At 33.8% G+C, this 24911-nt stretch overlaps 1 pseudogene; it reads left to right on the forward strand.

Moving 5' to 3' along the window:
• The first annotated feature begins 6027 nt into the window (after positions 1–6027).
• On the forward strand, positions 6028–24676 carry LOC110667332 (agamous-like MADS-box protein AGL12; annotated as a pseudogene).
• The last annotated feature ends 235 nt before the right edge of the window (positions 24677–24911 follow it).

Genomic DNA, 24911 nt, shown 5'->3' on the forward strand with positions numbered 1-24911 from the left:
AAACTTTTTAAAGGAGGTTTTCGAAGGTTTTGCTATCTTACCTTTCATTACCTTATCTTATCTTATTTGAGTTATGTGAGGTCAATTCTCCCACCGATGAAATCTTAGCTCCGTACCTGATTATTGGTTTATTAAGATTTAAAAAGTAGCTTATTATTTAGACTCATGAGTTAGCTGGTTTAATAAACTTGTGAGCTGACTAGATAAATAAATTCATGAGGCATATCATTTTTAAGTTCAATTATATTAATTATTAAATTTTCCAATGTTTATAAATATATCAATTTTATTTATACTTTTCTATAAAATAATATATTAATAACAACCGTTCAAAATTAGGATATAATTACATTATGTACATAATATAAAATATAATTATTTGAAATTAAAATCTAGTTTTAAATGAAGATCAAGTTATCTTTTATATAAGAAATAAAGTTAAAATATTAGATGATTTTTTTTTAAAATTTTCAATATATGTTATACGTGCATTTTATATAGCCATTTAAGTTAGATTTCATGTAACAGCCCAATTCATCTCCAGTTAGTATTGTCCGCTTTAACCTGTGGGCCTCACAGATTTGTCCCTTGGGAGGTTTCATTCCCAAAAGCGCATTGAACAGGTGAGGAAGGCTCCCACATATATGGCCCAAATCTTTTCTTCCTGTTTCCGATGTAGGACACGAATCCACCCCAGTGTGTAGCTGGTTGAATAAGCACATCCCTACCCCATCCTTGGGTCATGACAAGCCCACCAGCTTCCACTTGGTGCGTCCTCGCACCACACACTGTACTAGAGGGAGTCCAGCTTTGATACCACAATGTAACAGCCTAATCCATCTCCAGTCAGTATTGTCCGCTTTGGCCCGTGGGCGTCACGGATTTGTCCCTTGGGAGGTTTCATTCCCAAAAGTGTGCTGACCAGGTGAGGAAGGCTCCCACATATGTGGCCCAAATCTTTCCTTCCCATTTCCGATGTGAGACATGAATCCACCCCAGTGCGTAGCTGGTTGAACAAGCACGTCCCAACCCCATTCCTGGGTCGTGACATTTCACATTCATTTTTGTAACGCCCTCACCGTAGATAGTCTGTACATGCTACTGTTCCGATGACCAATATCTGTTCGGACAGTCAAACTGTGTGGGACTACACTTAAACTACAGTGAAGAGACCAAATTAATGAAATAAATGTAAAGAAAATTTAATAACTATAGCAAATAATTTTGGGACCCAATTTTAAGGTTTATTTAGGTAAAAAAATGACATTAAAGATGTTAAATAAAATTTAGAGAAAATAAAATAAAATTTAAGAGAATTTAATTAATTAGTACAAAATTAATAAAAATAAACCAATGAGCACCCCGAAGGGCATTTTGGCCATTTCACCCCCCAGATGTGAGTTTTGACCTAAATGTCAAAATAAAAATTTAGATAATAAAATAATTAACATAAATTAAAAAAATTTATGAAATGAATTGGAAAATGAGAAAAGAAAAGAAAAGAAAAGAAAATGAAAAAAGGCTTATGACATAAAATAAAAATTAAATACAATGCAAATATATTTATATAGACACAAGATGACAAAAGCCACCAACCATCTTCTTCCGCCCTCTTCTCTCCCTCTTTTGGCCGGCACACATGCTCTCTTCTTCCACCATTTTCTTTCAAGCATTAAGCTTGAATTCCTCTCTATTCATCCACCAAAACCCATGGTCCCTTTCATTAAAAATACTCCCCACTCTATAAAGAAGCCATAGATACCCATAAGAAGCAAAGGAAGTGAAGTTTAACAAGTTACAAAAAAGGTTAGTGCACTAATCCCTCTTCTTCTCTTCATTAAACATGAAAAGCATGTTTAGGCAAGTATAAATATCATGAAAATAAAAAGAAAATCTTGAGGAAAGAACCCTTGAATTTTTGGCAGCAATGGAACCTTGAGGTTTGTTGCTTTCAAGTGATGAAAAATGGTTCCATGAGAATGTGTGATGAGTTGATATATTTGGGAGTTTGATTGTGTAGTGTTTGTGTAAATTTGAAACTTTAAAAACTAGGGTTATGTAAATGCTTGAGGACTTTGTGTAAAATGCTTGAAATTGACCTATTGAGTTGAGATTGTTACTTATAGAAGTGTCATGCATACAAATTGAAGTAAGAAAGTTGGAGGAGATTGAATTTTGGAAGTGTCAATTTTTTGCAGGTTGAGACTCAATGAGTCCAGTGGGTTTGTAGAACCATAACTGAAAATGTGTGATTCCAATTGGTATGAGGCTAATTAGAGGTAAAATTAGACTCAAAATAGCCCATTTTCATGGAGACACCATGCCCAAACTTTGTCAAATACTTGACCTAAATACTGCCCAAATCTGGATTACCCTGCACCAAACTTAAAAAATGACCAAATGAACAGTACATGTTCATTTGGTCATAACTCTCTCTATACTTGTCCAAATGACTTGAATTTGATACCATTGGAAAGCTTAGATATAGGGCTACAATTTCCATAAAGACCACTGAACCCAGAAATGCCAAAACCAAACCAAATTGTTGGCCTAAATTGGGTCACAAAACTGCCTAGAATTAGGTTGTCCAGAAACTGCTAGATATAAACTCACCCAACCAGTTTTGAAAAAATGGCCATAACTTGGTCTATAAGAACTCAAATATAATGAAACTATTAGCAAAATGTCCATAAGACACAGACCTACAAAATTGGTGTTTTTGACCAAAACCCATAAATTAAGAGAACTAGGTTAAATAGTTAGAACAATTCATTGTATCAAAACCTGCAATCTAACCAAACTTTACTTGACCCCAGAATAGTCTTTTAGTCATTACTCCTACTAGAAATATCCAATTGAGATGAGCCATACCTTTCCAGAAACCTGAGAGACAGGGCCACAACTTTTTTTCAGAGACCTTCCTCAAACTATGCTTGTAAGATCTCAAAAAGTAACCTGCAGTCACTGTCATGAACTGAGCCCTTGTTGGCATAGGGTATATAAGCCCAGGTCAGTTATTTGGCCATAAATAACTCCAAAAAACTTGAAAATTTGTGATAAAAAATTCTGAGTGATCTTAAGACATAGGGCAACCATTTTAATGAAGATCACCATGCCTAAAAGTGACTACAACATTTTCCATTAATTAGGTAATCTCTAAGTCCAAAAGCTGCCCAGTTATGGAACCAGAATCTGGAAATGGTCAGTTATGGTTATCCGACCATAACTTGAGTTCTAAAAATCAAATTGACATGATTCAAAAGGGAAAATAAAGATAAGACATAGAGGAACAACTTCCATGAATGAAGTGTGGCCAAAAAGTGGCTACAAACTGATCATATGAATAGGTAAAAGTAAGACACAAAAACTGAAACCAAAGAAAAGTCCATGAGATAAATTATCTTATGGTAGGAATTTAACCCTAACAAGCCATTAAACACTAAATTACATGAAAGGGGTATGTGGGACCTATTTTCCCACTATGAAGTGATATGTACATTTCAAAAAAATAAGTAATAATGTGTAATTGCTCAATTTGATATGTAAAGTCAAAATAGTGAAACTGAACCTAAAGAAAGGTTCTCGAATTAAATTGTTTTTAGTAAGGACTTATCCTTAAATAGTCACTACATGCTAAATTACATGAAATAGGTATGTGGGACCTACTTTTCCGCTACAAGGTGAGATGAAATTTGTTGATACATAAAATGTAAATTTACCTAAATGGTTTGCTAAACACATAAGTCATAGGAAAATACACTTAGAGCCTATGTTTCCATCAAATATGAAATAACAATACTATAAATATGTATAGTACATGACATAAAATAATGAGAGTGATAAATACATAAGTTATACAAATAAGTGCTTAGGACCTATGTTCCCATTATAATAACATGGAAATGGTGTAAAGCATAGGTAGTACATGAAGTGAAATAAAAATATGTTATGAATCCTAAATAGTACATAGAATGAAATAATAAAACTATAAGTGCTTAATAGTACTAATTTGCCCAAAGTATGCCTAGGCTTATATGTATATAGTTGGATTAATTGGTATACCAATTAGGGACCACAGATTGCAGCACTGCTTACAGAGCAAATCATGAACTGACAATATATGTCTGATATGATTGTTCTACAGGCTATATGCCTACCCATTGGCAATTGTGCATAACCTTATTTATGGATTTACAAGCCTAACAGGAGAACTCATGCCTAACAGCTAGCTTCGTGCCTGACAGATGTATAAAGGGTAGACATATGGCTGTCTAACTCCTATACTCCCGTGTATCCAGCATTATAGTTTGTTATAGGTTACTTGAGCATAAATATACATATATGATATGAAATACATCGATATGGCATAACATACACTAATATGATTCCAAAGACTCTAAAATGAGTTTAAAACTCCAGAGAAATGAACAAAAAAGATACTGTTAAATTTAACTGTTCCCAAAGTATAGGAAATTTATAAATATCTTAGAATTGATGACAAATTCATTGATATGAGTTTAAGGAGACTGAAATGAGATATGTGTATAAATAAGATCCTGATAAATATATTGATTTCAAAGTGCTATAAAATATGCAATTGACCTAGAATTATGAAATTACACCTATTATTGTCATTTTAAATCATTTAGTTATTCTGCCTTAAGATTATGCACCCCTAAGCAAATTGCTTAGCGCGTTGGATTTTCCATCACGTAGGTCTTGGAGATCGTGACCACCATAGTAATGTTCGACCGCGATTGACGGATCTGCATACGATCCGAGTTCAACTCATTAATCTTTTGTATTTTTGTAGGGCCCATGTATAGGCTAGTATTTTGGTTCATTGTGTATAATCATGATGTAATCACTAGTTTGTGATGTAAATAAAAATTATAAATATAATTTGAGTTGTAAATAAAGTTATGAATTTTTGTATATAAATTTCCATCTGAATGAATGAATGAATTTCATTTCTTGAACTGATACGATATGATATGACCATGGATATATAAGACAGATATGAAATTTTTTTTAATAGGTAACTAATGGAACCATGAGATGCTAATAAAATAGAGGAGGCTATGCCCGAGTATCCACAGGATTAAATTGTGATAAAAAAAATTTTTCACATGTTTTCTATAAAGTTTAAAATTAACAATGGACATGACAGGATAAGATAGGGTGCTCCGGCATCGAATGTGGCACTCCTCGCTCGGCTGTACAGTAGACGGGTAAGGGGCGTCACATTTAGTGGTATCAGAGCAAAGGTTTAGGCGATCCTAGACCTAGATAGATAGAAAGAAATAGTTGCATCACATGCATGGGCCTTTAGATAGAGTTGAGGTGACACTAATGTAGATATGTTCTTTGTCTGTTTTATAGGATCGATGGCATCTAACATCAGAGCACGAGTCTCCAAGACCGATAGAGGAAGAGGTAGAGAGTCACGCACATGCACCTGCGTCTAGTCGGGGGTGCAGTAGCAGTAGAGTAGAACCATTGTTGGGTACTTTAATAAGGACACAGCAGGCCTTTCTAGAACAGATGACTTAATTGCTCCATCAGGTCACCAGAGCTATGCCACCACCTCCCCAACCAGTATATAGGACCCCAGTATAGAGAGTTAGAAATGATGAGCAGTTCAGGAGGGACAGGCAGCACAAGAGAGGGTCTAGACCTGGCCAGTCTAGCGCAGCTACTATAGAGAGCAAGAGACCCAGGGGGTCTCAGGGTTAGATTCAGAGCAGAGAACTGAGGAAAAGGTTCCTGTTTGTCCCAAGAAGAGGAGGTCAGACGAGTGTATCAGTTGGCAATTCTATGGGTCCTGTAGCACGGAGATCAACCCCGGTGCTAGTTTGTACGCATTGTGGGAAGAACCACAGCGGAAAGTGTAGACTGCTGATGGGTGGATATTTTAGATATGGGTCCACATAGCATTTTTTGAGAGATTGCCCACAGAGGAATGCTACCACAGCTCCATCACAGACTCAGAGGTTTGTCCCAATAGTACAGAAGGGTAGAAGACTGATGAGGCTAGAGATAACTGGTACATCACAGAGAGCTTTTGAGATTATAGAACAACCCGAGGTTGAAGTAGCACCCCGCGTGTATGCTATGGCTCAAGAGGAGCCAGACCTGATAGACGTTGTCAGAGGTACATTTTCTAATTATAATACCTTTAAATATGTATTGATAGACCCTAATTATGTTCACCCCTATATATGCATTGTACCTCCTGTTGAAAGAGGATACCGCTAGATGGGTCAGAATATGACATACTTGTCATCAACCTTTTAGGTCATCAGGTGATTGTAGATTATCAACCGAAAAGGATCGTGTTAAAAATAATGGATGGAAATAAGAAAGAGACTATATATGAGATGAAAGAGGATGAGTGCAGAACTGATTGAGGATAAGTATAGGAAAAACGTGATCTATTGGGATATATCGTGGTAACTACGCAATGTTCTCAATATTTGTGCTGTAAGCTGCAGATTACAACACCAACTTGGGACAATTGTGTAGAGCTATATATTTTCGATAGTAAATCGAGATAGGGATAAGATTATAGAGCTAGATCTAGTAAGGCAGGACTAAGGATTAGCGAGATCTACATAAGCGAGATAGTGCGGTTACATGAAGTGTCGATATCACTCATATCTAATTGAGACCTAAGATTTACTTGACGAAAGTTACGAAGTCATTGGGCACTCAAGCGCACTTGATGCGGTTTTCATCCCAGACGGATGGGCGATGCGAAAGGGTGTTAAAGGTAACCCTTAGAACTTATTAAATTGTTATAGATGTTAAAGACATGATAGTAATGATATGACATGAATTATATGATAGGTATTGGAAAATATGTTAAGAAGTTGTGTCATCGATTGTGAAGGGAATTGGGATAAGTATCTTCCTTTGGTAGAGTTTGCTTATAACAACGATTGCCAAACCACCAAAAAAAAAAGGCTCCATACAAAGTATTGTGTGGGAGGAGATCTGAGACTCCCTTATGTTGGACAGAAATGGGAGAAGAGAAAGTAGTGGGCCTAGACCTGGTGAGACAGATAGAAGAAAAAGTGAAACTCATTAGAGACAATTTGAAAGCTGCCTCAGACAGACAGAAGTCATATGTTGACCTGAGGAGAAAGGATATACAGTATGAGGTTGGTGATAAGGTGTTTCTCAAGGTATCACTTTGGAAGAAAGTGCTGAGATTTAGTAAGAAGGGTAAGTTAAGCCTTAGGTTTATTGGTCCATACGATGTCATTGAGTGTGTGGGTCTAGTAGCCTACAGGCTAGCTTCACCACCTGAGCTGGACAAGATTCACAATGTACTCCAGGTGTCGATACTCAGGAGATACAGATCAGATCCTTCACATGTCATTTCAGCAGAAGAGATAATTGTGCAATCTGATTTGACATATGAAGAGGAACCAGTTAGAATCTTGGCACGGGAAGCCAAAGAACTCAGAAACAAGAGGATCCCATTAGTGAAAGTCTTGTGGAGACACCACAACATAGAAGAAGCAACATGGGAGAGCGAGGAAACAATGAGGCAATAGTTCCCTCAACTCTTCACATTAGGTAAATTTCAAGGACGAAATTTTTATTTAGAGGGGAAGAATTGTAACGCTCTCACCATAGGTAGTCTGTACATTCTACTATTGCGACGACAAATATCTATTCGGACTGTCAGACTGTGTGGGACTACACTTAAACTACAGTGAAGAGACCTAAATTAATGAAATAAATGTAAAGAAAATTTAATAAATATAGCAAATAATTTTGAGACCCAATTCTAAGGTTTATTTAGGTAAAAAAATGACATTAAAGATGTTAAAGAAAATTTAGAGAAAATAAAATAAAATTTAAGAGAATTTAATTAATTAGTACAAAAATAATAAAAATAAACCGATGAGCACCCCGAAGGGCATTTTGGCCATTTCACCCCCCAGAGGTGAATTTTGACCTAAATATCAAAATAAAAATTTGGATAATAAAATAATTAACATAAATTAAAAAAATTTATGAAATGAATGGGAAAATGAGAAAAGAAAAGAAAAGAAAAGAAAATGAAAAAGGCTTATGACATAAAATAAAAATTAAGTACAATGCAAATATATTTATATAGACACAAGATGACAAAAGCCACCAACCATCTTCTTCCTCCCTCTTCTCTCCCTCTTTTGGCCGGCACACATGCTCTCTTCTTCCACCATTTTCTTTCAAGCTTTAAGCTTGAATTCCTCTCTATCCATCCACCAAAACCCATGGTCCCCTTCATTAAAAATACTTCTCACTCCATAAGGAAGCCATAGATACCCATAAGAAGTAAAAAAAAAAGGTTAGTGCACTAATCCCTCTTCTTCTCTTCATTAAACATGAAAAACATGTTTAGCCAAGTATAAATATCATGAAAATAAAAAGAAAATCTTGAGGAAAGAACCCTTTAATTTTCAGCAACCATGGAACCTTGAGGTTTGTTACTTTCAAGTGATGAAAAATGGTTCCATGAGAATGTGTGATGAGTTGATATGTTTGGGAGTTTGATTTTGTAGTGTTTGTGTAAATTTAAAACTTTGAAAACTAGGGTTGTGTAAATGCTTGAGGACTTTGTGTAAAATGCTTGAAATTGACCTATTGAGTTGAGATTGCTGCTTATAGAAGGGTCATGCATGCAAATTAAAGTAAGGAAGTTTGAGGAGATTGAATTTTGGAAGTGTCAATTTTCTACAGGTTGGGACTCAATGAGTCCAGTGGGTTTGTGGAACCATGAAAATGTATAATTCCAATTGGTATGAGGCCAATTGGAAGTGAAATTAGACTCAAAATATCCCATTTTTCGTGGAGACACCATGCCTAAATTTTGTCAAAAACTTGACCTAAATACTGCCCAAATCCGGATTACCCTGCACCAAACTCAGAAAATGACCAAATATATAGTACATGTTTATTTGGTCATAACTCCCTCTATACTGGTCCAAATGACCTGAATTTGATACCATTGGAAAGCCTAGATATAGGGCTACAATTTCCATGAAGACCACTTAACCCAGAAATGCCAAAAACCAAACCAAATTGCTGGCCCAAATTGGTTCACAAAACTGCCTAGAATTAGGTTGTCCAGAAACTGCTGGATATAAACTCACCCGACCAGTTTTGGAAAAATTGCCATAACTTGGTCTACAAGAACTCAAATGTAATAAAACCAGTGAAAAATGTCCATAAGACACAGACCTACAAAATTTTTGTTTTGACCAAAACCCAGAAATCAAGATAACTAGGTCAAATAGTTAGAACAAATCATTGCATCAAAATCTGCAATCTGACCAAACTTTACTTGACCCCAGAACAGTCTTTTAGTCATAACTCCCACTAAAAAAATCCAATTGAGATGAGCCATACCTTTCCAGAAACCTAAGAGACAGAGCTACAATTTTATGTTAGAGACCTTCCTCAAACTATGCTTGTAAGAATCTCAAAAAGTGACATGTAGTCACTGTCCTGAACTGAGCCCCTGTTGGCATAGGGTATATGAGCCCAGGTCAGTTATTTGGCCATAAATAACTCCACAAAACTTGAAAAATTGTGATAAAAAATTTTGAGTGATCATAAGACATAGGAAAACAATTTTTATGAAGATCACCATGCCTAAAAGTGACTGCAACATGTTCCATTAATTAGGTAATCTCTAAGTCCAAAAGCTGCCCAGTTATGGAACTAGAATCTGGAAATGAGTCAGTTATGGTTATCCGACAATAACTTGAGTTCTAAAAATCAAATTGACATGATTCAAAAGGGAAAATAAAGATAAGACATAGAGGAACAACTTCCATGAATGAAGTGTGGCCAAATAGTGGCTACAAACTGATAATATGGATAGGTAAAAGTAAGACACAAAAACTAAAACTAAAGAACTGTCCATGAGATAAATTGTCTAATGGTAGGAATTTAACCCTAGCAAGCCATTAAACACTAAATTACATGAAAGGGGTATGTGGGATGTCACGACCTAGGGATGGGGTTGGGACGTACTTGTTCAACCAACTACGCACTGGGGTGGAAACTTCGTGTCCCACATCGGAAACGGGAAGAAAAGATTTGGGCCATATATGTGGGAGCCTTCCTCACCTGGTCAGCGAGCTTTTGGGAATGAAACCTCCCAAGGGACAAATCCGTGAGGCCCATGGGCCAAAGCGGACAATACTAACTGGAGAAGGATCGGGCTGTTACATTTGTGGTATCAGAGTCGCTCCGCGTGCAACCTTGAACGATGGTGGGGCAAACCTCAGTGAGGACGCTGAGTCCCATAAGGGGGGTGGATTGTAACACCCTAGGCAAATCCCACATCGACAAAACATGAGAGAGATGCTGGGTTTATAAGTTGTTGGTTCGTAACCCCTAGTAACGCGTTTTAAAACCGTGAGGCTTCGGCCCAGAGCGGACAATATCATTAGTGGACCGGGCCGTTGCATTTGTGGTATCAGAGCTGGACTCCCTATAGTACGGTGTGTGGTGTGAGGACGCACTAGGCGGAAGCTGGTGGGCTTGTCACGACCCAAGGATGGGGTTGGGACGTGCTTGTTCAACCAGCTACGCACTGGGGTGGAAACTTCGTGTCCCACATCGGAAACGGGAAGAAAAGATTTGGGCCATATATGTGGGAGCCTTCCTCACCTGGTCCGCGCGCTTTTGGGAATGAAACCTCCCAAGGGACAAATCCGTGAGGCCCATGGACCAAAGCGGACAATACTAACTGGAGAAGGATCGGGCTGTTACATGGGACCTTTTTTTCTACAATAAAATGATATGTACATTTCAAAGAAAAAAGTAATAATGTGTAATTGCTCAATTTGATGTGTATAGTCCAAACAGTGAAACTGAACCTAAAGAAAGGTTCTCGAATTAAATTGTTTTTAGTAAGGACTTATCCCTAATAAGTCATTACATGCTAAATTACATGAAATAGGTATGTGGGACCTACTATCTCACTACAAGGTGACATCAAATTAGTTGATACATAAAATGTAAATTTACCTAAATGGTTTGCTAAACACATAAGTTATAGGAAAATACACTTGGAACCTATGTTTTCATAATATATGAAATAACAATACTATAAATATGTATAGTACATGACATAAAATAATGAGAGTGATAAATACATAAGTTATACGAATAAGTGCTTGGGACCTATGTTCCCATTATAATAACATGGAAATGGTGTAAAGCATAGGTAGTACATGAAGTGAAATAAAAATATGTTATGAATCCTAAATAGTACATAGCATGAAATAATAAAACTATAAGTGCTTAATAGTACTAATTTGCCAAAAGTATGCCTAGGCTTATATGTGTATAGCTGGATCGATTGGTATACCAAGTAGGGACCACAGATTGCAGCACTGCTTACAGAGCAAATCATGAACTGACAATATATGTCTGATATGATTGTTCTACAGGCTATATGCCTACCCATTGGCCATTATGCCTAACCTTATTTCTGGCTTTACAAGCCTAACAAGAGCCTCGTGCTTGGACGGTGGCCTCGTGCACAGGATGTGTCTGAGGGTAGACATATGGCTGTCTAACCTGTATACTCCCATATATCCAGTATTATAGTTTGTTATAGGTTACTTGAGCATAAATATTCTAATATGACATGAAATACATCGATATGACTTAACATACACTAATATGATTCCAAAGACTCTAAAATGAGTTTAAAAAGCCAGAGAAATGAATAGAAAAGATGCTGCTAAATTTAACTGTTTCCAAAGTGTAGAAAATTTATAAATGTCTTAGAATTGATGACAAATTCACTTATATGAGTTAAATTTTACCATTGAAATAGAGTGCATGTAGTTAATATACAAATATTTACTAGTCAAATTAAAATAATTTTTTAAAAAGAAAATTAAATACTTCATTGGGTTTTTTTACTTATTATTTTTTTTCCTCTTGGCATGCATATTCCTGTTGCTTAATTACTTTATTAAGTGCAAAGTAATATTGTATGGATAGGATGCAATAGAGGAGATGAACATGCTGAAGAAAGAAATTGAGATACTCCAAAAAGGAGTCAGGTATCAATTACCAATTAATGATTCTTTTATAATATAGTTAAAAATTAATAACTAGAATTCACTAATTTTTTTTTTTCTACATTTCTTGTGTACATTCTACAGGTACTTGCTTGGAGGGAGGTCTGAGGAAATGACAATGGATGAATTACTAATACTAGAAAAAAAAATCTAGAAATTTGGATTTGCCACATTCGTTCAACAAAGGTATCAAAATTTAATTAATCTTAAAACAAATTAAGTTTATTTTGGCATTTTATTTATATTAATTTAAGGTAACTATTAATTAATTTTTATAAAGGTTGACTAATTTTTTAGCTAATGGTACACAGATGGAAATATTATTCAAAGAGATCTGGCTGCTGAGGAGCAAGGTTAGTACTCAATTTTTTTTTAATTATTAAATTCTACAGCTGTATTGTTTTATCAATTGTTTTCTTATAAATTGATGACAAATTTTCAATTTTCTGAAAAAAAAAAAACGTATGTATAGCATAACTATAATATTATAATTAATTAAAGCTTAAATGGGCCATTGAGTTGGTAATTTATTGATTGGGTGTTTTATGTCAAGGTTGAAGTCATAATTAACATTTTTTTTATATAAAATTTGGTAATTATTAATAAAATCAAAAGATAAGTAGAGTATTATTTTCTCACTTGAAGAAAAAAAACATAGATATAGATAATTATTTTTTTTTTTTTGAAATGATTTGACTAGAGCAAAATAATTGTTCGGATAATAAATAGTCTTTTTCATTTTGGACAATTAAATAAACTTGCAATACTGCCCTTTCGATAACTTATTATATCTATTGCCCGCAAAAGAGATTAAACCACCAAACATGAAAGGAAGAACAAACTATGCTACCAGATTCTGTTGATAGAAGATTATTACCCATACCTAAAGATTCAAAGTCCCCAATCAAAAGAATCAATAATTCACACTGTATTTTGAATTGCCAAAGTCCATACAAATATAGCAAAAAAAAATAAAAAATAAAATCCCACTATGGGGAAAAAACAAAGCCCCAAAAATGGGAGAAATGTTAGTAGTATGCCATAGAGCATATCATTTAGTATGTATCTTGTATATATTTTATTAATAAATGGCATTTCCACTTTTCTGTTTATATAATATATTTATATGTAATAGAAAAGGTCCATTGATATTTTGTTAGAAATATTATTCTTAAGTTGTTAAGAATATGAGTGACAATATTTCTAGCACAAAGTATCATAAATAGGTTCACAATCGAGGATACTTCATAATAAGGACATGACTTATCCAGAAAGATTGTATTCATGTTTGTTTCCAAGTTATTTATATGAGATATAAATAAGATGGAATGGTGAGTCTCATGCCATATAACAGACATGATAGGCACTTATAAATGATAAGTAGGCCGAACCAGTGACACTTATGACAAGCACATGGAGTTTATTCTTGTCAATGTTTTGTCATAAATCATATCAGCGCATATAATCTTTAGACCTGAGATAGCACAGTTATCTTGTATATAGGTAGTTTGAGTTTGATACTGCTTTCATACTTATATTGTTTATGGGTATATGGGCATGTGTTGGCTCCTACTAGTTATATATGGAGGTAGGTGTTGATCAAGATGGAATCTGTTCCTCTAAGTAAATAGAGATAAAATCCTATGTTCATTTAATTGTTCTTGATGTTTCAAGTTCTGGCAGACAGATAGATTTATTGAAAAGAGTTTACGATGAGAAAAATCTTTTTAATCAAGAACTGGAATTAAAAGAGAACATAATATTCATAGCAAATAGAGTTTGACATAAACCATGACTCCAGCTTGAGTTGGGATTTTGTAACAGAGAGATTCTAGTGCATGGTAACATATGATTATAGGTTCATTTAAGGTAAACCTTATTACTAATTGGGTGGCTATGGCATGCTATGCTAGGTGTTAACCATGGTCTATGAGATTCATAAAATGATTTAGAGAAATCATTTATGGTAAGAAAGAGTTCTGATGATATTAAGAGTTGATATCATGTCTCATTGCCAATTAGTGATGAGCCTAGTAAGTCACACACATACACAAGTTATCATCTATTTAAATATGATTTAATTAATTAATTAAAGAGTTTAATTGATTAATTAAATAGGTTTGGTTTGCAATTAGATTGCAAAGTCCCTAGCATGACTTGAAACCAAATCTAGATTATTGGATGTATAATATAAGTTAAATTTATATTTAAAGTGTTTAAATATGAATTTAATTAATGATAAATTAATTAATAGAGATTAATTAATTAATTTATATTTGATATAAATTAATTAGAAGAAGAAAATAATTATTTTGGGTTAAGAACTCAAAATTAAGACACAGGGGCATTTTGGTCATTTCACAGTGTGACACGTGGCACCATGAGATGGTGACACATGGGATTACACATAAGCTTGCCAAATGTTTTTTTTTTTTAATCATGTAAGATGATTAAAATCAAGATTAAATATAAGTTTGACACTTGGCACAATGTGATTGGGTCACTTAAACCTAGAGCTAATCAAAAGGTGACATGTGGCTAGGGTTTAATGTGTTAACCTAACTATTTAAGTGTGGTTATGAAAAAAAAAAAACAACCAGCAGCCACACTCCTTTGTCACGCCACTTTGAGGGTTTTTTTTCTCTTCATCTCTCATCAATTCAAAGAGATTAGCCATCAATCTCTTGAATTAAGAACACTAGAAATTGTTTCTAGTGTCTTGTTTACATCTCTAATCTCTTAAAAGGCAGAACTTGAATTTCTAATTAATAGAAAAAGCTTTAGAAGCTATTCAAGGGCTGCCATAGGTGTTCTTGGTGTGGACAAGCTAGAGGGACAATATCTGCCACCTGAAGACGAATCTCAAAGGCGCAGACACGCTGCAGTTCATCAAGAGGTTAGTGTAATCGTTCTTGATTTAATCTAGGGTTCTAAAATTAATCTGATTAATTTTAAAATCTTAAATGGCAAATACAGATCCAAAAACATATTAAAAGAGTTTTAATATGTTGTTAATCATTGAAATCAAATAGATAAAAATAAATCTTGCATGATGCATGTGACCCTAGGTGAAAATTTTTGAATTCAATGGTATAAACTTGTGTTTTTCACGCTTCCGTTCCTTCAGAATAGGACCACAATATTAGGAGGAGAACCTCATATGTGTTTTAAACGAACACAAATATGAAAAAAGAAACCCAATATTTAACATCTATTTTTCTTTTAAAACATTTTCAAAATAGAAAATATAAAATTAAAGCTACAATCTTGCAATTAAAAGAAAATTGATATAACAGACACACAATTAATGTATAGTAACATAATCACAATAAAGAGAAGAGAAAAAGAACGAATATAAGATTTATGTGTTTGACTGTAAGGTCTACATCTGTAGACAAGACGAGAGAAAAAGCTTTACAATGATAAAAAAAAAAAAAAAGCAAAATACAATCACATAGAACTTTCAAACCCTAACACAATGTGCTTTCCAAATTTCTTAGAATACTATCACAATAGGTAGAAAAATATAATATTCTCCACCACTGACCTTACAAAATATTCCATTCAAGTCATAATACGAAACTTTTCAAGTTAAGACATAATTCGAGTCCATGAGATATATCCAAAATTTAGGCCACATAAAATAATTATTTTTTCCCTTGGCTTAAATTCCCTTCATCATGAACAAAATTGGCCTAACACCTTGTCTTGCCAAATGCCTTTGCAAGGGCTAATAAGTAATACAAATACTAACTAGGTCTAAGTAAAGCCTAAACTTGCTTACTAGGGTAGCCTTAGTTATCATATTTGCTGGATTATCATGTGTAAAGATTTTATATACAACTACAGTACTCTATGATACAATATTCCGAATGAAGCGATATCTAACACCAATTTACTTTGTGAGATGAATGGCATTCTTGAAGGAACGGAAAGCGTGAAAAACACAAGTTTATACCATTGAATTCAAAAATTTTCACCTAGGGTCACATGCATCATGCAAGATTTATTTTTATCTATTTGATTTCAATGATAAACAACATATTAAAACTCTTTTAATATGTTTTTGGATCTGTATTTGCCATTTAAGATTTTAAAATTAATCAGATTAATTTTAGAACCCTAGATTAAATCAAGAACGATTACACTAACCTCTTGATGCACTGCAGCGTGTCTGCGCCTTTGAGATTCGTCTTCACGACACCAGATGTTGTCCCTCTAGCTTGTCCACACCAAGAACACCTATGGCAGCCCTTGAACAGCTTCTAAAGCCTTTTCTATTAATTAGAAAATTCAAGTTCTGCCTTTTAAGAGATTAAAGATGTAAACAGGACACTAAAAACAATTTCTAGTGTTCTTAATTCAAGAGATTGATGGCTAATCTCTTTGAATTGATAAGAGATGAAGAAGAAGAGATAAAAACCCTCAAAGTGGCGTGACAAAGGCGTGTGGCTGCTGGTTGTGTTTTATTTTCTCATAACAACACTTAAATAGCTAGGTTAACACATTAAACCCTTGTCACATGTCACCCTTTGATTAGCTCTAGGTTTAAGTGACCCAATCATATTGTGCCAAGTGTCAAACCTATATTTAATCTTGATTTTAATCATCTTACATGATTAAAAAACATTTGGCAAGCTTATGTGTAATCCCATGTGTCACCATCTCATGATGCCACGTGTCACACTGTGAAATGACCAAAATGCTCCTGTGTCTTAATTTTGAGTTCTTAACCCAAAATAATTATTTTCTTCTTCTAATTAATTTATATCAAATATAAATTAATTAATTAATCTCTATTAATTAATTTCTCATTAATTAAATTCATATTTAAACACTTTAAATATAAATTTAACTTATATTATACATCCAATAATCTAGATTTGGTTTCAAGTCATGCTAGGGACTTTGCAATTTAATTGCAAACCAAATCAATTTAATTAATCAATTAAACTCTTTAATTAATTAATTAAATCATATTTAAATAGGTGATAACTTGTGTATGTGTGTGACTTACTAGGCTCATCACTAATTGGCAATGAGACATGATATCAACTCTTAATATCATCAGAACTCTTTCTTACCATAAATGATTTCTCTAAATCATTTTATAAACCTCATAGACCATGGTTAACACCTAGCATAGCATGCCATAGCCACCCAATTAGTAATAAGGTTTACCTTAAATGAACCTATAATCATATGTTACCATGCACTAGGATCTCTCTGTTACAAAATCCCAACTCAAGCTAGAGTCATGGTTTATGTCAAACTCCATTTGCTATGAATATTATGTTCTCTTTTAACTCCAGTTCTTGATTAAAAGATTTTCTCATCAGAAACTTTTTTCTGAATAAATCTATCTGTCCTGGCCAGGAACTTGAAATATCAAGAACAATTAAATGAACATAGGATTTTATCTCTATTTACTTAGAGGAACAGATTCCATCTTGATCAACACCTACCTCCATATATAACTAGTAGGAGCCAACACATGCCCATATACCCATACACAGTACAAGTATGAAAGCAGTATCAAACTCAAACTACCTATATACAAGATAACTGTGCTATCTCAGGTCTAAAGATTATATGCACTGATATGATTTATGACAAAACATTGACAAGAGTAAACTCCATGTGCTTGTCATAAGTGTCACTGGTTCGGCCTACTTATCATTTATAAGTGCCTATCATGTTTGTTATATGGCATGAGACTCACCATTCCATCTTATTTATATCTCATATAAATAACTTGGGAACAAACATGAATACAATCTTTCTAGATAAGTCATGTCCTTATTATGAAGTATCCTCGATTGTGAACCTATTTATGATACTTCGTGCTAGAAATATTGTCACTCATATTCTTAACAACTTAAGAATAATATTTCTAACAAAATATCAATGGACCTTTTCTATTACACATAAATATATTATGTAAACGGAAAAGTGGAAATGCCTTTTATTAATAAAATATGTACAAGATACATACTAAATGATATGCTCTAGGGCATACTACTAACAATTCTAACTGTCACAAAACACCATTGGCTTGTTTTGTAACAACCTAAGATCACTCACCAAACGTTGCAACCATAATGCTCATCTTACTCTTTTGAATGTCAAACTAATATTTGTTGTGCATTTTAAATACCTCAAAATCAATTTCACAATCTGCCAATGCTCTTTCTCACGACATGTCATGTATCTACTCATAACACTAATTGAATGTGAAATGTCAGGTCAGGTATAAGCAATAGTATACATGATGCCAACCACATCACTTGAATAAGGGACACTAAATATGTTCTCCTTCTCCTCATCTATTTTCTATGACATGTTTATAGATAACTTAAAATGGACAGTTAATAAAACAGTCATAGGCTTAGCATTATTCATGTTGAAACACAGAAGTACTTTCTTAACATAGGCATGTGGAGATAAGAAAAGTTTTCTAACACTTATGTCCCTAGTGATCTCCATTCCCAATATCTTCTTTACAGTACCCAAATTCTTTATCTCAAACTCATCACTCAATTACTTTTTTAGTATATTAATTTGTGACATGCTTTAGCAACAATAAGCATGTCATCCACATATAACAACAAATAAATAAAGGAATTATCTGAAACCTTTCTATGATATACATAATTATCATATGAGTTATAGATAAAGCTATTAAAAACCATAAATGTATCAATCTTTTATACCACTACCTAGGTGACTGTTTTAGACCATATAAATATTTCTTAAGTAAATAAACATGGTTTTCTATACCTGGAATGGCAAATCCCTCAAGCTAACTCATAAATTTGCTCCTCCATCTCACTACGTAAAAATGATGTCTTCATTTCTAAATTCTCAAGCTCTAAATCATGAAAAGTAACCATAGTAAGTAAGACCCTGATATAATTATGCTTCATAACTGGAGAGAATACTTCATTAAAGTCAATCCCCTCTCTTTGAGTAAAGCCTTTAGCTACCAACAGTGCCTTATAGTGAGGTGCCTCTATCCCTATAGTGCATTCCTTTTTCTTTAACACCTATTTATAGCTTACTACTTTCTTTCTCTTAGGCAATATCACAAACTCCCAAGTCTAATTCTTTTAAAGAGATTCAATTTCATCACTCATAACACTGACCCACTAATGTGCATCTAAATAAGAAATAGATATCTATAATTATTGGGTTCATGCACATTAATTATCTCAGCAACTGATAAGGCATATGCAACCAAGCCTGCATATGCATAACTCTGTGGGTTTGATCTAGCTTCTCTATCTACTAATTACAATGCTATAGTTATTGTTGCTCAGGTGCATCCTCTTCTCGATCAGGATCTTACATCTCATCCTCTAGATCATTAGACTGAATTACTGAAGTATCAACCTTAAGCTCCACTTATTGTCTGACACCATGATCTGATTCTGCTATTGAATTCTCCCTTTAACTTTCTAATGTAGAAGACTTATTAAATGTAACATCCCTGCTAATAATTAATCCTAGCGATTTTGGATCATTGCACCATAACTTATAGACTTCTCTCAGATGCATACCAAAAAAATATGCATCGACTCAAGCTTATCATCCCTCACAAGAGCATAAGTAAGACAACCAAATAATCTCAACTAAAATGACAATGAGTTGACACCAAAAAATTACCACAAGAGGTGCATCTTCAGTCAAGTGAGTCATAATCCTCAATTTTATTTCCATTACCGAATAATAATCAAATGCTGGGACTTGGAGTCTAAGCTTGCTAAGAGCAATGATTATTTAAGCTGGAACTACATAGGGCTTGGCAATCCTCACACAATTCATGCACTTAAAGAGCTTTTAATTTCTAAGAAGTCAGATATTATTTTTTCTTTATGAGACTATTGTTTATGCTAATAAACTTGAAGAAATTTGAGTTCGTGTTGGTTATAAAGGTTGCTTTAATATTGACCATCTTAGTCATAATGGTGGTCTAGTTGTCTTACGGAGGTATGATTCTCTCGTAAATGTTATTGGTTTTCCCCAAAATTGTATTGATATGGTTATCTCTAGACTGAATAATGTCAATTGGAAATTCACTAGATTTTATGGTTTTCCTAAGCGTAGTAGGAGGCAGGATTCTTGGAATCTTTTGACTTACTTGGTAGGTTATTTTTCTCTCCCTTGGGCATATATAGCATATTTCAATGACCTGCTTAATATGGACGATAAGAAAGGTGGAAGTCCCCACCCTAAAAACTTTACTATTGGTTTAGAAATAATATGGAAGATTGTCAACTCGTAGATCCTCTAAATAGTTATTCGTTTACTTAGGAGTGAGGAAGAGGTATAGATAGATGGTTCAGGAATGACTTGATAGAGTTACCTAATCCTGGTTAGATCTTTTTGCAACTTGTAAACATTTTAATTTGCATACTATTGTTTTACTTCACACTCTTATCTTACTATAAACAGATTATACTCGTTGGATGGGTGACATGAGGCACTTTTGGTTTGAAAACTTTCGGCGTTCTCATTCAAATATCCATGATATTGTTAATATCTTGTGTGATGAGTCGACTTGGAATGTCATCATTAATAGAATTATTTTGTGCAGTCAAAGGCTTTAGGAGTGGGGTAAAACAATTAGGGGCAGTTTTAGGAGAGATGCTAATCATATTCATTGCGGGTTGGATGCCATTCAAGGCAATAAGTATGACATTTCTATTGCTATTGAGGATCAGCTAAAAGAGGATCTTAGTATAATCATGGTAGATGAAGAAGTCTTTTGGAAATAGAGATCTAAAACATTTTTGTGTAAAGAAAGAGACAATAATACACATTTTTTTCCTTGCCTAAGCTTTTTCTCGAAATAAGTATAATTATATTAATGCCTTGCAAGATTCAAATGGCAATTGGTTCAAAAACAAGGAAGGAATGGGTAATCTTATTTTTCCGTAATTTAATGACTTATTCTCTGAGTCAGTTGGAGATTACTCTAGAGTGGTTAATTTAATGGAGTGAAAAATCTCTACTTTTGATAATGCTATATTATTTGCTCCTTTTACAACATAAGATTTTAGAAAAGGTATCTTTCAAATGCATCCTAACAAATTGTCAAGGCTAGATGGTATAAACCCAACTTTTTATCAGAAAATTCGGCGCATTATTGGTGATTATGTTATTAATAGTTGTCAAGAATAGCTTAGGAGTGGTGTGTTTCAATACTCCTTGAATAATACTATTATCGTTCTTATCCAGGAAAAAGAGAGTCCATCAACTCTTAAGGACCTTCGATTTGTCGCTCTCCATAATGTTTTGTATAAAATTATTGCTATAGTCCTGACAAATAAGCTAAAGACTCTCTTGCCTAATTTTATTTCTTTGGCTCAACTAGAATTTGTTTTGGGAAAACTCATTATAGATAGTGTTATGGTTGCCTTTGAGGTCATTTATCATATGAAGAGGAAAACAAAAGGGAAAAAAGGGAAGTAGCTCTTAAGATTGATATTAGTAAGGCGTATAAAAGTGTTGATTGGGAGTATCTGTGCTTGACTATGCTTCAGATGGGTTTTATTATCAAATATGGGTAAAACTGATAATGTTATATGTCACTCTTAAGAGAGGCCTTTGACAAAGGGATCCTCTCTCCCCTTATCTTTTTATTTTATATGCTAAAGGTTTATCGTCTCTATTCAAATAGGGCAACTAGGGGAGATATTCATGGTTATAGAACCCTTACTGTGTCGCATTTGCTATTTACAGAGGATAGTTTTTCTTCTTCAAATCTAATGCTAAGGAGTGCTCTGATATCAAAACAAATCTTTACTACATATGAGACTGCTTTGGTGCAAGCTATAAACTTTTTAAAAAATATGGAATCTTTTTCAGCGTTAATACTTCTAATGTTGTTAAGGAAGAGGCTTCCAATATTTTGAGTGTTTTTACCCCTCTAGATCATTGGAGATACTTGGGTCTCCTATCTCTTATTAGTAAAGAAAAAGCAATAGGCATTTGCCTATCTAAAGGAAAGGTTACGAAAAAGGCTTTGTAGCTAGAAGGGTTAATTTATTTCTCATGTTGGAAAAGAAATTTCGTTGAAATCTATGGGCCAAGCAATCGCCACCTCTTTGTATGAGTTTCTTTTCTATCCTAATTTCTTTATGTGAGGATTTACAAAGAATGATGAATTCTTTTTGGTGGGGTGGGAATGGTCACAAAACTATTCACTGACTATCATGGGATATGATATGTTTGAAGAAAGAGTTTGGTTATATAGGGTTCCGAAACCTCCTCTATTTTAATTTAGCTTTGCTTGGCTAGCAAGGTTAAAGGATTATTTCTAGCCCAAATGCTTTTCTTAGCAGGATTCTCAAAACTAAATATTCCCCTCATAGGGACTTTCTTGAAGCAGAAGAAGGTTATAACCTTGGCTTTGTTTGGAAAAGTTTATTATAAGCCAAGGATGTGCTATCAAAAGAAATCAAGTGGAGAGTTGGTGATGACAATAAAATTAATGTGTGGGAGGATCCTTGGATTAACAGAATCAATAATTTTTGTGTTGATACTCCTCAATAAATGGACTAGAAGATCCCAAGGTGTTAGGTTTGAATAATAAGGATGGGTTTAGCTGGAATATTAATTTGTTGTCTGAATTATTTCTTCCCAATGATGTTGAAGATATCTCTCATATTCCCTTTAGCATGACTAGGAAAAAGGAGATGGAAATCTAGCATGTCACTAAATTAGGCAGGTATAATGTGAAATCTAGGCATCATTTGATTTTTAATTCCAGTGAGAATTTGTCTCACTTATCTGCCCCTGGAGATTAGAGAAGAGTGTGGAAACTACAAGTTCCTCCTAAAATAAAAAAATTTCATCTGAAGAGCAATGATGGATATTCTTCAAACAAAATTAAATTTGTGAAATAAAGGTATCAATGTTGACTCAAGTTGTGTTGTTTGCAAAGATGAGGAGGATGACCTGTATGTGTTCCCCTATTGCCCAAAAGAACAAGATTGCTGGAGATTTCTCGGCATTTCCACAGGGTCCCATTCTTACTCTTATTTTGGTGATTTGTTTAAGTATCTTTTTAGGATCTTGGATTCATGTATCATGGGGAAAATATGCACTACATTATGAAACTTTTGGTACCATCAAAATCACTTTGTTTGGCAAGACAGGAGAGGTCTTAGGTCAACTATTAAACTTTTGGATGAATGAGAGTAGACAAATGCTAAGCAAGTTGACGCCTAGAATGCCAACAACCAAGTGCAACACATCTACTGGCTAAACCCACATTGGGCCCCAAATGTAACCTGAATGCAGGTATCTTTCATGAGTCTTGCAAGACTAGTTATGACGATGTTCTAAGGGATTCGACTGGGTCCTTTGTTTTAAGAATTTCAAGGTTTCAAATTATTGTTTTCCAACAAAAAATTAATGAGGTAATTAGATTAGGCAGACACTTATTTGGCTTCACAATTGTAATATGAGAGATATATAGAAGGAGGTTATTGTTGTTGTCCACTCTTTAGAAATTGATTTGTCAGAATTTGGATAGTTTGTTAATGATTGTAGGAATTAACCTTTTATTACATGGGTTTAATTGAATTTTGGATTCGGCGACAAGCTAATTTAGCAGCTCATACTCTAGTTAGGGCAACTGTATTATATGCTAGTCCCACCATTTGGTCTAAGTCCCTAAATTCTTTATGCAGTATTCTTTCTTCTAATATTGCTCTAGCTTCTTTTACTCAAGATTTTGGATCATGGATTTGAATGTATTGTGGAGACCTGTTATCTTTGGTTTAGTTTGGACCTAATTTGTTATTTTTTTTTAAATATTGATAAAATGATTATTTTCCAATAAAAAATGTAGATAATTAAGGAAAACTTATATTACAAGTTAAAGTAGGGTCTTATAATTTTAAATTTCTCTATAGGATTAGTGAATTTATAAGACAAAATATAAAAATGTAGTTATACCATACTATTTTCGAATAAACCATTTTAAATTTCGAATAATAAAAATTCAGAGACCTAAGGAAGATTTTTTTCTGCTAACTTTTCTATGGTTCACCTTGCAATTTGTTATCATGTTAACATATTTTTTTTAATAAAATATTTTATCTAATTTTTTTCATATATATTTTTTGTACAGGAAGAAATATTGAAAGATGCAAATCAATATCTCAAAGATAAGGTATTAAAGAATGCTAACTATTATACAAAATTTCTGCTGAAATATATAAATCTTACCTCTTTTTTCCTTGTTTTAATTATTTTTGGCAGATAGAGGATACCGTTGAGATTAGTAACTTTGCACCAATGACCACTAATACTCCATATCCACTAACTATACAAAATGAAATATTTGAGTTTTAATTAGGAATAGTGTGTGATGGGCATGCAGCAGTTCTTTCTGAGATGTTTTGGCTCAGCATTTGAGCTTCATGAATTGTTATAATTAATATCAAATTATATATATGTCTAGGTTGCCCATTACATGGAAAATTGGCAATAATGTTCTCCTCAAACAAAATACTGTTACAGACAGTTTCAATATAATTAATGATGAGGTTTGATATTAATCAACTTATTTGTTTTTTTTTTTTTTCGTTATTTTAATTGTTTCACAAATAGCATGTGTAGTTAGAATTTAAAAACAACTGGAAATTCTTTTCCACACATCCTATATCTTGAGTTCACAGTGAATTAGATTCAGGCAAAGGAAATTCCACAACATATGCCAATATAGGCTTCCACTTGCAAACACTGACGTAAAGTCCACACTAAACTCACTGTCTGTATACAAACATGTGGCTA

This window comes from Hevea brasiliensis, chromosome 12 (assembly GCF_030052815.1).
Source record: "Hevea brasiliensis isolate MT/VB/25A 57/8 chromosome 12, ASM3005281v1, whole genome shotgun sequence".
Taxonomy (NCBI): domain Eukaryota; kingdom Viridiplantae; phylum Streptophyta; class Magnoliopsida; order Malpighiales; family Euphorbiaceae; genus Hevea; species Hevea brasiliensis.